We start from the raw sequence: 15,776 nt of genomic DNA, 5'->3' as shown, positions 1-15,776 counted from the left end.
ATTGGCTTCACATTCATACTGTGAATGTCCTGTTCCACCACATCCCAAAGATGCTCTAGTGGATTCAGATGTGCTGATAGTGGAAGCCACTGGAGTGCATTGAACTCATTGTTTTGTTCATGGAACCAGTGTAATATGGTGTGTGCTTTGTGACATGATGCATTATCCTACTAAATGTAGGTCGCCACTATTGGTTTCACAAGGTCAGGACAATGCCCGGGTACACTGTGACATTTAAATGATGCTCAGTTGGTATTAGGGGCATAAGGTGTGCCAATACATTATTCCCCACACCATTACAGTGCCATACACTGCACGTCTGAACCATTAATGGAAGGAGAATACACCTATGAATTCATGTTGTTTATGCTGTACTCTGATCCTATCATCTGTATCTCATAGCAGAAATCAAGATTAGTCAGACCAATCTCTAACTGACCACTTCAGGATAGCAAATAAGCCCCTGAATATGTTTTCATTAGTAGACGTGTGCGTAGTTATTTAAACATATTAGAGTGATATCTTACAAGGCATGGAACTCCCATGTGAACATAAATATCACGTTACTGAATATGCAATATTTTATAGTCAAATGTAAACACAAGGGTTTTACCAGTTGCCTGGAAAGCCCCCCACCTAGTCAGCAGCTCAGATCATGAAATATGTAATGGGAGCTGCCAGCATGAAAAAATCAACAAGTGTCACCTCACACTTACAAGAAATATTTGTAAATAAACAAAATTCATAAAGTCACTCTAAATAATATGGAACAACATGTTCCAACTATAAAATCTGCTTTTTCAAGGTGTTTGCTGTACCTCAAGCTTGAGAAAAGTGCAGAGATACTAACGGCTTGTGTAACTGGGATGAACATCTTATTATCGCAGCTCATTTTGATGCTCATTTCTCAATTCCATGTGGTAGGAGTCCATTTGGTCTATGTATTATTTTTCTGTGTATATGCATCTATTGGTGTTATTTGGATATTTTTCTATGAAAACAAACAAAATACTATTTTACACTATGTGCTACTCCTCTATTTTGGTGACCTGTATTCAGAGAAAAACCCATCAAGAAGGAGGAACTGAGATCTTCAGATGGGCAGTGAAAAAATGCATAGATGAAAGATCTATACATGAAAGATCTATACACGTCTATGACAATATTTGTCCTGTGAATGTAATACCTACCGGGCAAAGAAGAAATATCACCTTGGGTGGCTCTACGATTGATATAGATTCCAATCCACTATTGTGATTATTGTTCTTTTTGAGGTTGAAATCTACCCCAAAAGGAGAAGGACAACAACTGAGAACTTACATTTTCATCAAAAGGTATGTAATTCCACCCATATGGTTCATAATCTTTAGAGCGCCTTTATGAATATTCCTCTACGGCCACAATATTGTGTAAAAGGGACGGAATAGAGCCGCTGCACATGCCCAATGGCAGCAGCTTCTACTACTAAGTATGATGTGAGTGGATCTGAACACTCAATGAGCTCACCAGACCAGAGAGCAGCTGCCAGCAAAAAGACAAGCATCTTAACATGAGGCGGGAGAATGTGTGCCTAAAAAGCTCAGTTGTGCCTCCTACTGGTTATATGGATTATTTTTTATGGGATGTTTAACCATCTCCTGACAACTTTTATATATATATATATATATATATATATATATATATATATATACACATACATGTGTGTGTCTTCCCTACAGCCTATAAGCCCAGGGGCGTAGGAAGGGTGGAACAAGTGGAGCTCGAGCTCCAGGCGCCGCTGGGGACAGCTCACTGCACAGCTGAGAGCCAGGATCTCGGGCAGGGGTAGGAGGAACTGACTATAAGAGAGGGAAGGGGTGGCCACCACACTGCCTGCATGTTGCAGATCACTGATTGCACAGTGCAGAGAGTCCAGTGCAGTGTAGTGTGGTGTGTTGTTAGGGAAGAGGGGAAGTTTGAAGATTTGTCAGAAGAACTTTCCTGGCTGTCAGGGATCTGCATTCAGTGATCTGGAACATGCAGGCAGTGTGGTGGCCACCCCTTCCCTTTCCTCAGTCCTTTCCTTCTACCCACAGAGGTCCAGCCTGTCAATCACATAGGCTGGAACGAGGAGCTGGTCTGCTGCTGGCCTCTTGGTGAGAATTACTGTGTGTTTATGTATAAATGTGTGTGTATATGTGTGCTAATGTGTATACATGTATGTGTGTATTTGTGTAAATATATCTTTGTATACATTATGTGTGAGTACTTGTCAGTATATGTGTATATTTATGTATGTCTGTGTATATGTGTATGAATGTGTATATCTATGTGTGTATATTTGTGTGTGTGTGTGTGTGTGTGTGTGTGTGTGTGTGTGTGTGTGTATATATATATCTATCTATCTATCTGTGTATACTGTATTTGTGTGCTTATGTATGTCTGTGCCTAATTGTGTGTGAATCTATGTATGTATGTATGTATGTATGTATGTATGTATGTATGTATGTGCATGTGTGGTGGTGGTGGGTGGGGGCGCCGTGACATGACCCTGCTCCGGGTGTCATGTCTCCACGCTACGCCTCTGAAGAAGCCTATATTATAGATATTACATATTACTGATGGATGATACCTTGTTCTAATTATGGGCCCTCATTCCGAGTTGATCGCTCTCTAGCTACTTTTTGCAGCCGTGCAAACGCATAGTTGCCGCCCACAGGGGAGTGTATTTTCGCTTTGCAAGTGTGCGAACGCTTGTGCAGCCGAGCGAGCTGAGTAGCTCTGGACTTACTCAGCCTTTGCGATCACTTCAGTCTTTTTCGTCCCGGAATTGACGTCAGACACCCGCCCTGCAAACGCTTAGACATGCCTGCATTTTTCCAAACATTGCCAGAAAACGGTCAGTTGCCACCGACAAACGCCTTCTTCCTGTCAATCTCCTTGCGATCGGTTGTGCAAATGGATTATTCGCTAAATCTATCGCCCAGCAACGATTCCCTTTGTACCCGTACGGCGCGCCTGAGCATGCGCAGTTCTGACCTGATTGCAGCGCAGCAAAAAAACCTAGCGTGTGATCAGGTCTGACTGATCCCCCTAGTACTGAAAATATGGTGAGTTTTGATCAGTGATGTGCAGACAATTTATGCATACTCCAGTATACTCCAGAGTTTTGATTCTAAAAACTGATTAGAATAATACAAAGAAGATATTTATAATATCTTCTTTGTATTTTTCATATAATTTTGATAGTCTACTACTACGAACATGTTCGCTGTGCAGCAAAAAAACTGCAGCGAGCGATCAACTCGGAATGACCCCCTATGCCTTTTCCATGGGATGGACACATTCACTCTATAATCAGGAATTTGGATCCCCCCCCCAGTTACTACATTTCCCGCTGACAGTCGCTACATTTCTTTTAGTGTAAAACCCCCCCCTGCACTGCTGTAATCTATACATTTAGAATAATGAATAATAATAATAACTAATTAAAAGCTTGTATCATACTACAGAGCATTATTAACTTTTTTGTTTTAGTTTTTTATTCAATCAAAGGCTATTGATACTACTAAACATGTGTTGGCATTCAATGGAAAATCATAATAAAATAAAAGATAACAATATCATCTATTTTCCTTGCGTTATACTATTTTCTGAATCTTGAAATATAATAGAACATTTCATGCATGTGACGTGTCAGACAATAGATGGTAGTTGTGCAGAACAGGAAGGTATGAGACTATGGTATTTCATCATCCATAAATACATATTCCGTGCACACTATGTTCCTTTGCTGACGGTTAGAATAGACTTGCTTTCCTATGTAATTATTCATGGATGGATTAACTTAAAAATGATTAAATAACCCCACCCAATTCATGATTAATTACCATCCCTGGCAATTAATAACACCATTTCACTAAAAAGGAGGGGGCATACCGTTTTGCTGTAATCTATGTATCATGCTGGGTAGACTAAGCATTTCCAAGCCTCTTTAAATAAGAATAAATATGAAAGTCATTTTGGAAGCACAATCTGTTGCTTTATCTGTGCTATGGGCATTGATCTGCCACCCTTAGGCGCGTGCCATAAGAGCACTGACTGATATTTTAACAAAATAAACAAAAGTGTAACATAGGATTTCAAGACTGAGATACACCAGTAATAACTTATTATTAGACATTGTCAGTTTCATACCATCGTCAATAATAATTTACTACTCATTGGAAAAAAAAACTAAAAAGAAATATATATATATATATATACGGTTTGGGGATGCCGGCACTCCGTCTCCAGACTGTTTAGATGCCCCGGTGCCTCCAATACAATGCTAAGCAGCAAGGTGATATGTAGAACAGAGAGTAGTGGCACTCACACGGACTTCTATAGTATCCAATAAACGGGCGCAGTACGCCTCTGCAGGTTAACGTTTCAGTTTTATTATCAAACGAAAGTTTTTGATAATAAAACTGAAACGTTAACCTGCAGAGGCGTACTGCGCCCGTTTATTGGATACTATAGAAGTCCGTGTGAGTGCCACTACTCTCTGTTCTATATATATATATATATATATAGACATATACAGTACTGTGCAAAAGTTTTAGGCATGTGTGGAAAAAATGCTGCAAAGTAAGAATGCTTTCAAAAAGAGAAATGTTAATAGTTTACTTGTGTCAATTAACAAAATGGAAAATGAATGAACAGGAGAGAACTCTTTATTAAATATATGGTGTGACCAAACAGTATAAATTCTTATATGTACAACTGCACGGTGTTTGAAGGAACACTGCAGGCAGTGTTGGACTGGAGCATGTAGGGCCCACCGGGGAAATGCAGTGGTAGGGGCCTATGTTAGGGGTGTGGCCAGTTTGCAGAGGGGTGTGTGGCCTTCCATCTCACTGGTTTGACTAACCATTAGAGAGTGCAACGTCTGGGCCCCTTCATAAATATATACAGTAAATTAAGCTGCTGCATGCTTGATAATGTGCCAGATTAATAACAGATTAATAACAGCAATGCACTGTAGAAAATACACCATAGTCCAGTATAAGGTAACATATGAATAATGTATAATTCAAGTGCACAGACTGGAACTTGATCCGTAGAGCAGGAGGTAGGACCCAGGCAGTGGGGCCCACCGGTGGTTTCCCCTGTACCCCTGTGGGCCAGTCCAAGCCTGACTGCAGGGAGGTTGTTCCAAACATCTTGGAGAACTAAATACAGATCTTCTGTGGATGTAAGCTTGCTCAAATCTTTCTGTCTCTTCATGAAATCTCAGACAGACTGTATGATGTTGATGTCAGGGCTCTGTGGGGGCCATATCATCCCTCACATGACTCCTTGTTCTTCTTTAAGCTGAAGATAGTTCTTAATTATATTGGCTATATGTTTGAGGTCATTGTCATGCTGCAGAATAAATTCTGAGTCAATCAGACGCCTCCCTCATGGTACTGCATGATGGATAAATACCTGCCTGTATTTCTTTGCATTTTGTTAATTGATAAAAATAAACTACTAACACTTCTGTTTTTGAAAGCATTCTTACTTTGCAGCAATTTATCCATAACTGCCTTAGACTTTTGCACAGTCCTGTTTGTGTGTGTGTGTGTATATATATATATATATATATATATATATATATATCTGTATATCTATATATCTATATCTATATATATATGTGTGTGTGTGTGCTATACATTTCTCCAGTTTCACATGCTTACTGTACTTTTGAAGCTGCTTAGTTGTTGTTTATTGCTACAGTTGAAGCACATTGTTTTGCATCATTATTAGGCTTAATGTAAACAAACTTTCCTAAGTGGTCTTTTAATAAGCAGAGTTTCCTTTAGCGAGAGATGCAAGGGATTCTATAGTTCACAATAATTACTTGTTCCAGTACCTCAGCTCTTCTTTTAATCAATTAATTAGTGAATAAATAAAAACAGGTTTACTTTATTAACTGTGGTGTTCCTGACACTGATACAAAGCCATGAGGTTACAACTGTGTTGCGTGTGCGTGCACATGTGTATGACATTACCATGTTTCAGTTCATTTCATTAGTAGTAAATCATTTATTTATAACCCAGTGCATTAATAATATTTTATTGCCTGCTGCACTGCAAAGACTGCCCTATGCAGCCATTTGAAATGTTAATATATAGCATTAGATGTACATGCTGGATGATCCAGATGTGTATTGTAGACACTGACCTAATAAATGGCTGTTATCCAAGTACAAAGATATTTATAGAGCAGCGACCATCAATTTGTTGAGTTATTAACATGTGTAAAGCTTATTACATACTTTATTTCAAGAAGAGGGTTAATGAAACAATGAACCACAGGCTGCAAAAATGGGCCGTCCGTGGTTCATGGTTTAAGCCTTTATCGGTTTACTTGGACTCTTCTCCAACCTTGCAAAATAAAGCACCCTAAATATCTGTTGGGCACTGAATTCTTACTGAACAAATTATTGATACAGTAATTTGAATGCTGATGGTTTGAGAGCAGTACAGCACTTGATACACAATAATCCTTTCCATATTGGCCCAGAGGCAGATTTAGTGCCTGATTTGCTAAAAATTATTCTAACTAATATTTTTCTATTATGATGGAAAGTTTTATTTATAGCTATCTGGTTGTGTGCGATGGGGTGAACTCTGGCGCCATCTTATGCCAATGTGTCCACACCAGATGCATCTAGTAAGATTTCTTTCTACACGAGATACATAGACAATTTATTTTTGATATGGCAGGGTACTTGTGGGATTTTGGGCCTAATTTAGACCTGGTCGCTGCAGCAAATTTGTTAGCTAATAGGCAAAACCATGTACATTGCAGGAGGGGCAGAAATAACATGTGCAGAGAGAGTTAGATTTGGGTGGGTTATTTTGTTTCTGTGCAGGGTTAATACTGGCTGCTTTATTTTTACACTGCAATTTAGATTTCAGTTTGAACACACCCCACCCAAATCTAACTCTCTCTGCACATGCTACATCTAGGGAACCAATCCCGGGCCATTTTTTCAATCCCGGGTATCGGGATTGAAAAACGGCCAATCCCGGGATTCCCGGGATACCCCTCGCCCCACCCCGCCCCGCCCCGCCCCGCACATATAACTCATCATATACCGGGGGCGGATGGGAGGGCAACATCCTTTGAACGCTGCTGGCTGCTCCCAGCAGCAGCTGACAGCGCAGCGTGACCTCTCACGCTGCGCTGGGGACCCGGAAGGAGGAAGCCGGGCAGTGTCTGCTGATCCCTCAATCCCCGGGATTGGAGCTTCCAATCCACGGGATTGAATCCCGCCCATTTTTGGCCCTAAATCCTGGGATCCCGCCAATCCTGATCCCAGGATTGGCCACCATAGTTACATCTGCCCCCCCCCCCCCTGCAGTGCACAATGGTTTTGCCCATTAGCTAACAAATTTGCTGCTGCGATCAGATCTGAATTAGGCCCTTTGTTTCATTCATGGATAAGCATAATGTATTGTCTAGTTCCATTAAGTTTTCTTACTGTATTGACCCTGTATCCATGATTTTTTTGGATGTTAAGATTTCAATTAATGGTTCTCAATTGCCTATGAAACTGTTCATTAAACCCATTGACAGGGATACTATGTTGCAAGCTAAATATCCACCCTATACCCCTGATTTTTTGTTACTATTATCTCTGCTGAGGCACAAACTGATATTATGATCAACAAATATGTCATAAGGGATTATGAGCATAATAAATTGTTACAATCTAAAGGTAAGATACTTGTACTTCCCCAAAAGCAGTTGATGAAAATAAGAATTTACTCACCGGTAATTCTATTTCTCGTAGTCCGTAGTGGATGCTGGGAACTCCGTAAGGACCATGGGGAATAGCGGGCTCCGAAGGAGGCTGGGCACTCTAGAAAGATCTTAGACTACCTGGTGTGCACTGGCTCCTCCCACTATGACCCTCCTCCAAGCCTCAGTTAGGTACTGTGCCCGGACGAGCGTACACAATAAGGAAGGATTTTGAATCCCGGGTAAGACTCATACCAGCCACACCAATCACACCGTACAACTCGTGATATGAAACACAGTTAACAGTATGAAACAATAGAGCCTCTCAACAGATGGCTCAACAATAACCCGATTTAGTTAACAATAACTATGTACAAGTAATGCAGATAAACCGCACTTGGGATGGGCGCCCAGCATCCACTACGGACTACGAGAAATAGAATTACCGGTGAGTAAATTCTTATTTTCTCTAACGTCCTAGTGGATGCTGGGAACTCCGTAAGGACCATGGGGATTATACCAAAGCTCCCAAACGGGCGGGAGAGTGCGGATGACTCTGCAGCACCGAATGAGAGAACTCCAGGTCCTCCTCAGCCAGGGTATCAAATTTTTAGAATTTTGCAAACGTGTTTGCCCCTGACCAAGTAGCTGCTCGGCAAAGTTGTAAAGCCGAGACCCCTCGGGCAGCCGCCCAAGATGAGCCCACCTTCCTTGTGGAATGGGCATTGACAGATTTGGGCTGTGGCAGGCCTGCCACAGTATGTGCAAGTTGAATTGTACTACAAATCCAATGAGCAATAGTCTGCTTAGAAGCAGGAGCACCCAGCTTGTTGGGTGCATATAGGATAAACAGCGAGTCAGATTTTCTGACTCCAGCCGTCCTGGAAACATATATTTTCAGGGCCCTGACAACGTCTAGCAACTTGGAGTCCTCCAAATCCTTAGTAGCCGCAGGCACCACAATAGGCTGGTTCAGGTGAAACGCTGACACCACCTTAGGGAGAAACTGGGGACGAGTCCTCAATTCTGCCCTATCCATATGGAAAATCAAATAAGGGCTTTTACAAGACAAAGCCGCCAATTCTGATACTCGCCTGGCAGAAGCCAAGGCCAATAACATAACCGAAGAAAAGAGAATACCCGAAGGTAATTGGGCGCTTTAGGTGTGAGATGCTTCGTCGAGCTGCAGTCACAAGAAAGAGAGGAGAGTCACTCCCGTGTGTTATAGCACAAAAAAAAGGGGTTTTTTTTTGTGACTGCGCTAGGTTTTGATGATCACAACACTAATGTATATTTCAATAAAACAAATTTATTCCTAAAATAGCACAATAGTTATACGTAAGGTATTAGATAAAATATGCACATATAACAAGTATTAAATAATACAGTTATTAAAATATAAAATTAACATGTAGAAGGACTACCCAATTCGCCAGGTGTTATATTAGGACTCAGTGGAGATATATGCAGTGACCGTTCCTGATATGTTTCCCCTATATTAGCACAGTCCAGCTTATATAATAGTCTCAGAATTTTAGGCAATGTCCAATGGATGGACTTGTTACCGTTAGAGGGTAATGTGCTCCAGAGTCTGTAGTGGAGAGCTCCTCATGCATTACGGTGTATGCTGTCCTTTAAGCGACGATTGCCATTTGCAGTCCGAGAATAAAGCAAGACGTCTGGACGAAGCTTCGGGGAATGGTTCGGTCCTCCTTAGAGTCACTCCTGGCAGGGGTCCCTGGTAGCACCTGACGCGTTTCGCTGCAACCAACTGGCAGCTTTCTCAAAGGTATGTGCAGTCTAAAGCATGAGGGGTTTATATACCACCTCTAATATGGTGGCTAATTAGCCCCTTCGAACACATGAGTGCAATTACATGACCACATTTAAGGCTAGATACATAAAATCATAATAATCTTGAGAGCTGAGACAGACCTACTTCAAGTGACATGTGTTAAATAACAAATGTGTAAATTATTTGTAAAAACGAGTGGTTTCAAAAGGTTTTTATTAATATGTAAATAGATGAATAAGGGCAAACAGGAAGTGTGCAAACGGACCTTAGCCAATGGCTATGTTTGTTGTGAATCCTGTTGCCTGGGGGACAAGGTTATTAGCTTCCCTTATAGGTTGGGGAAGGGATAGAGACGAGAACCGGAGTTGTATAGTAACATTCTATTCCGGTCACGTGACTCGTCACGTGATCGGAGTTTTTCTTCTACTATGTCCGCAACATACGGCGGAGTATAGAGGCGGTTGCTAAGCAACTGGCATTAAGGTGGGGAAACAATTGCGAGACGGGACTGTGGTTACGATGTTCTGTTTACTTCCGGTCACGTGACTAATGTCACGTGATCGGGATATGTTTGTATTGAATACACAGCATACGACAGAGTGTAGAAACGGTTGCTAGGCGACCTGATAGTAACTTTATATTAACCCGGGCACATATTGACTGGCTAGTCATGTTTAAGGCCTTAATTTATGTATGATAGTAAGCGTAATTATATCCCGATCCGTGGGTCCCTGTGAGCGTTACTTCCGCCCTCCAATGCATTGGGGGCATAGTACTTCCGCCAACCAAGGAACCAGAGAAGGGGATAACAACCACGTTTTGGTATGTTTATTAGTCCCTATTAAGCAAGGGACTATATCTATCAAATATGTTTAGAAATTTGGCCCCTCACGGCCAATATTAGGGCTATGAACAAAGTAATAAATTTTAGTAACAGATATTTTAGATAGTGGATTATCACATCAAATGGAAGGAGGAGAGATTGAATTCTTACATAGATTAGTAAACTATAATTTAGCTAATTACTATTGCATATATTGTTTTTATCAAAATCCTATAGTAAATAAGAAGATATAGGGACTGTATATATATCCCCTCTATTAAATATATATGTTTTATAATTATTTTGTTAATTATTATTAATTCAGAAGTTATGATAGAGTGAACAGATTCCCAGGGAGGCGAGACCCTAGTTTATTTGCAGAATAATTATTTCTAGAAAATTACGCTTACTATCATACATAAATTAAGGCCTTAAACATGACTAGCCAGTCAATATGTGCCCGGGTTAATATAAAGTTACTATCAGGTCGCCTAGCAACCGTTTCTACACTCTGTCGTATGCTGTGTATTCAATACAAACATATCCCGATCACGTGACATTAGTCACGTGACCGGAAGTAAACAGAACATCGTAACCACAGTCCCGTCTCGCAATTGTTTCCCCACCTTAATGCCAGTTGCTTAGCAACCGCCTCTATACTCCGCCGTATGTTGCGGACATAGTAGAAGAAAAACTCCGATCACGTGACGAGTCACGTGACCGGAATAGAATGTTACTATACAACTCCGGTTCTCGTCTCTATCTCTTCCCCAACCTATAAGGGAAGCTAATAACCTTGTCCCCCAGGCAACAGGATTCACAACAAACATAGCCATTGGCTAAGGTCCGTTTGCACACTTCCTGTTTGCCCTTATTCATCTATTTACATATTAATAAAAACCTTTTGAAACCACTCGTTTTTACAAATAATTTACACATTTGTTATTTAACACATGTCACTTGAAGTAGGTCTGTCTCAGCTCTCAAGATTATTATGATTTTATGTATCTAGCCTTAAATGTGGTCATGTAATTGCACTCATGTGTTCTAAGGGGCTAATTAGCCACCATATTAGAGGTGGTATATAAACCCCTCATGCTTTAGACTGCACATACCTTTGAGAAAGCTGCCAGTTGGTTGCAGCGAAACGCGTCAGGTGCTACCAGGGACCCCTGCCAGGAGTGACTCTAAGGAGGACCGAACCATTCCCCGAAGCTTCGTCCAGACGTCTTGCTTTATTCTCGGACTGCAAATGGCAATCGTCGCTTAAAGGACAGCATACACCGTAATGCATGAGGAGCTCTCCACTACAGACTCTGGAGCACATTACCCTCTAACGGTAACAAGTCCATCCATTGGACATTGCCTAAAATTCTGAGACTATTATATAAGCTGGACTGTGCTAATATAGGGGAAACATATCAGGAACGGTCACTGCATATATCTCCACTGAGTCCTAATATAACACCTGGCGAATTGGGTAGTCCTTCTACATGTTAATTTTATATTTTAATAACTGTATTATTTAATACTTGTTATATGTGCATATTTTATCTAATACCTTACGTATAACTATTGTGCTATTTTAGGAATACATTTGTTTTATTGAAATATACATTAGTGTTGTGATCATCAAAACCTAGCGCAGTCACAAAAAAACCCCCCTTTTTTTTGTCCAATAACATAACCACCTTCCATGTGAGATATTTCAGATCCACGGTTTTTAGTGGTTCAAACCAAAGTGATTTTAAGAAAACTCAACACCACGTTGAGATCCCAAGGTGCCACAGGAGGCACAAACGGGGGCTGACTATGCAGCACTCCTTTTATAAATGTCTGAACTTCAGGTACTGAAGCTAGTTCTTTTTTGAAAGAAAATCGACAGAGCCGAGATCTGTACCTTAATGGAACCCAATTTAAGGCCCATAGTCACTCCTGCTTGCAGGAAATGCAGAAATCGACCTAGTTGAAATTCCTCTGTTGGGGCCCTTTCGGCCTCACACCATGCAACATATTTTCGCCATATGCGGTGATAATGAGTTGCTGTAACCTCTTTCCTGGCTTTAGTAAGCGTAGGAATTACTTCCTCCGGAATACCCTTTTCCTTCAGGATCCGGCGTTCAACCACCATGCCGTCAAACGCAGCCGCGGTAAGTCTTGGAACAGACAGGGCCCCTGCTGCCGCAGGTCCTGACTGAGTGGCAGAGGCCATTGGTCCTCTGATATAAATTCTTGAAGTTCTGGGTACCAAGCTCTTCTTGGCCATCCACGAGTATCGTTCTTACTCCTCGCCTTCTTATTATTCTCAGTACCTTTGGTATGAGAGGCAGAGGGGAGAACACCTAAACCAACTGGTACACCCACGGTGTTACCAGAGCGTCCATAGCTATCGCCTGAGGGTCCCTTGACCTGGAGCAATATCTTTTATAGCTTTTTGTTAAGGCGGGACGCCATCATGTCCACCTGTGGCCTTTCCCAATGGTGTACAATCCTATTGGAAGACTTCTGGAGGAAGTCCCCATTCTCCCGGGTGGAGGTCGTGTCTGTTGAGAAGATCTGCTTCCCAGTTGTCCACTCCGGGAATGAACACTGCTGACAGTGCTAACACATGATTTTCCGCCTATCGGAGAATCCTTGTGGCTTCTGCCATCGCCATCCTGCTTTTTGTGCCGCCCTGTTGATTACATGGGCGACTGCCGTGATGTTGTCTGATTGGATCAGTACCGGCTGGTTTTGAAGCAGAGGCCTTGCTGGCCTCAGGGCATTGTAAATGGCCCTCAGATCCAGAATATTTATGTGTAGGGAAATAACCTGACTTGACCAAAGTCCCTGGAAGTTTCTTCCCTATGCGACTGCCCCCCAGCCTCAAAGGCTGGAATCCATGGTCACTAGGACCTAGTCCTGTATGCCGAACCTGCGGCCCTCTTGAAGATGGGCACTCTGCAGCCACCACAGTAGAGATACCCTGGTCCTTGGAGACAGGGTTATCAGCCTATGCATCGGAAGATGCGATCCGGACCACTTGTCCAACAGGTCCCTCTGAAAAGTTCTTGTATGGAACCTGCCTAATGGGATTGCTTCGTAAGAAGCTACCATTTTTCCCAGGACTCGCGTGCAATGATGCACCGCTACCTATTTTGGTTTCAGGAGGTCTCTGACTAGAGATGACAACTCCTTGGCTTTCTCCTCCGGGAGAAACACTATTTCTGGTTTATGTCCAGAACCATCCCCAGGAACAGTAGACGTGTCATAGGAACCAGCTGTGACTTTGGACTGTTTAGAATCCACCTATGCTGTTGTAGCACTGTCCAAAATAGTGCTACCCCGACTACCAACTGCTCCTTGGACCTCGCCCTTATAACGAGATTGTCCAATTACGGGATAATTACAACTCCCTTTTTTTGAAGGAGTATCATCATTTCGGCCATTACCTTGATAAAACACCCTCGGTGCCATGTACAGTCCAAACGGCAGTGTCTGGACTTGGTAAAGGTAATCCTGTACCACAAATCTGAGGTACTCCTGGCGAGGATGGTAAATGGGGACATGCAGGTAAGCATCCTTGATGTCCTGGGATACCATGTAATCCCCCTCGTCCAGGCTTGCAATAACCGCCCTGAGCGATTCCATCTTGAACTTGAATTTTTTCATGTTCAAGGATTTTAAATATAAAATGGGTCACACCGAACCATGCGGTTTCGGTACCCCAACCCGTGTGGAATAGTAACCCCGTCCTTGTTGAAGTAGGGGCACCTTGAGTATTACCTGCTGGGAATACCGCTTATTAATTGCCTCTAGCACAGCCTCCCTGCTTGAGGGAGTTGTCAGTAAGGCATATTTTAGGAAACGGCTGGGGGGAGACATCTCTAATTCCAGCTTGTACCCCTGAAATACTACTTGGAAGAAACAGGGATCCACCTGTGAGCGAGCCCACTAATTGCTGAAATTTTTGAGGCGGCCCCCCACCGTACCTGGCTACACCTGTGGAGCACCCGCGTCATGGTGTGTACTCACAGGAGGCGGGGGAAGAATCTTGATTCTGGGAACAGGCTGACTGGTGCAGCTTTTTCCCTCTACCCTTGTCTCTGTACAGAAAGGAAGCGCCATTTGACCCGCTTGCTTTTCTGAAGCCGAAAGGACTGTACCTTTTTCTGTGAGGAAACCTGAGGTAAAATTATTTCTTCCCAGCAGTTGCTGTGGATACGAGGTCCCAGAGACCATCCCCAAATAATTCCTCACTCTTATAAGGCTCTCTATGCGCTTTTTAAGTCAGCATCACCTGTCCAGTGACAGGTCTCTAATACCCTCCTGACAGAATGGACATTACATTTATTTTGGATGCCAGCCGGCAAAATATCCCTCTGTGCATCCCCCATATATAAGACAACGTCTTTAATATGTTTTTATGTTTGCCAACTATTATCCCTGTTTGACAGGGTCACCAACCACGCTGCAGCAGCACTATCTGCAGGTCTCAGTCTAGTACCTGAGTGTGTAAATACAGACTTCAGGACTTCCGCTTCCGGTTACATGCAGGTCGCAGCATAGCTCCGCTGCTCCGTTCAAAGACCCGACAAAATATACACTAAGAGGCAGCTGATCGCCTCCATCACCTCTCCCTCCTGCAGCATACGGGATAAGAGAGTGTAGTGCCCAGATGGAGAAATTTCTAGCTCCCCAGCCCGCCGCAAAGCCGCTGCAGTCCAGACAAGAGAAACGCCGCGCTGAGCCTGTCATGGCGCCAGACACAGATACAGCGCCCAGCGTCCCTGCTCACAAGAAAGCCGCTGCTGCAGCTACAGAAGACCCTGACTCTCCGCAGGTACGGCGCTCTCCTGATTCCCCAGCAACATATAAAGACATTGTGGATGCTATCCAAAGCACCATGACACCATTACTGACACAGGCAGTGTCAGAGATAACACAGCAGATACAGAATCTGCAGAGCAGGCTCTCTGACGCAGAGAATCATATAGGCTCAATCTCCCATAATGTCTCAGACGCGCAGTGTCAGATCCTCAGACTCCAGAAAGAGAATCATCAGCTTTGGAATAAAGTTGATGATATAGAGAACAGATCACGCAGATGTAATATTAGAATTGTTGGAGTCCCAGAAACCCTAAAAGGTCCAGATATCACATCCTTTATAACCACCACCCTCCCGAAACTCCTGAAGATAGAAATGGAATGCAAAGACCTAGTGATTGAAAGAGCCCACAGAGTAGGCCCACCCCCTAAGCCTCATGATAAAAGACCTAGGGTTATTATCTTCAAATGCTTAAACTACTTGCATAAGCTGGCCATATGGAAGGCTTCCAGAAGGATCCCGGATCTGATATGGGAAGGTAAACGCATACGTCTCTTCCAAGACTTCTCGGTTGAACTAACCAGAGCGAGAAAAGCTT

The 15,776-nt window shown here is 42.7% G+C and overlaps 1 protein-coding gene across 4 annotated transcripts in view; it reads right to left on the bottom strand.

The window, feature by feature from the left end:
• The window catches only part of PACRG (parkin coregulated), a 1,062,802-nt gene that overhangs the window by 697,286 nt on the left and 349,740 nt on the right, over window positions 1-15,776 (bottom strand). The window lies entirely within an intron of this gene.

The sequence above is a fragment of the Pseudophryne corroboree genome, chromosome 4 (assembly GCF_028390025.1).
Source record: "Pseudophryne corroboree isolate aPseCor3 chromosome 4, aPseCor3.hap2, whole genome shotgun sequence".
NCBI classification, from domain to species: Eukaryota; Metazoa; Chordata; class Amphibia; order Anura; family Myobatrachidae; genus Pseudophryne; species Pseudophryne corroboree.
This window is presented reverse-complemented; position numbering and strand designations above follow the sequence as displayed.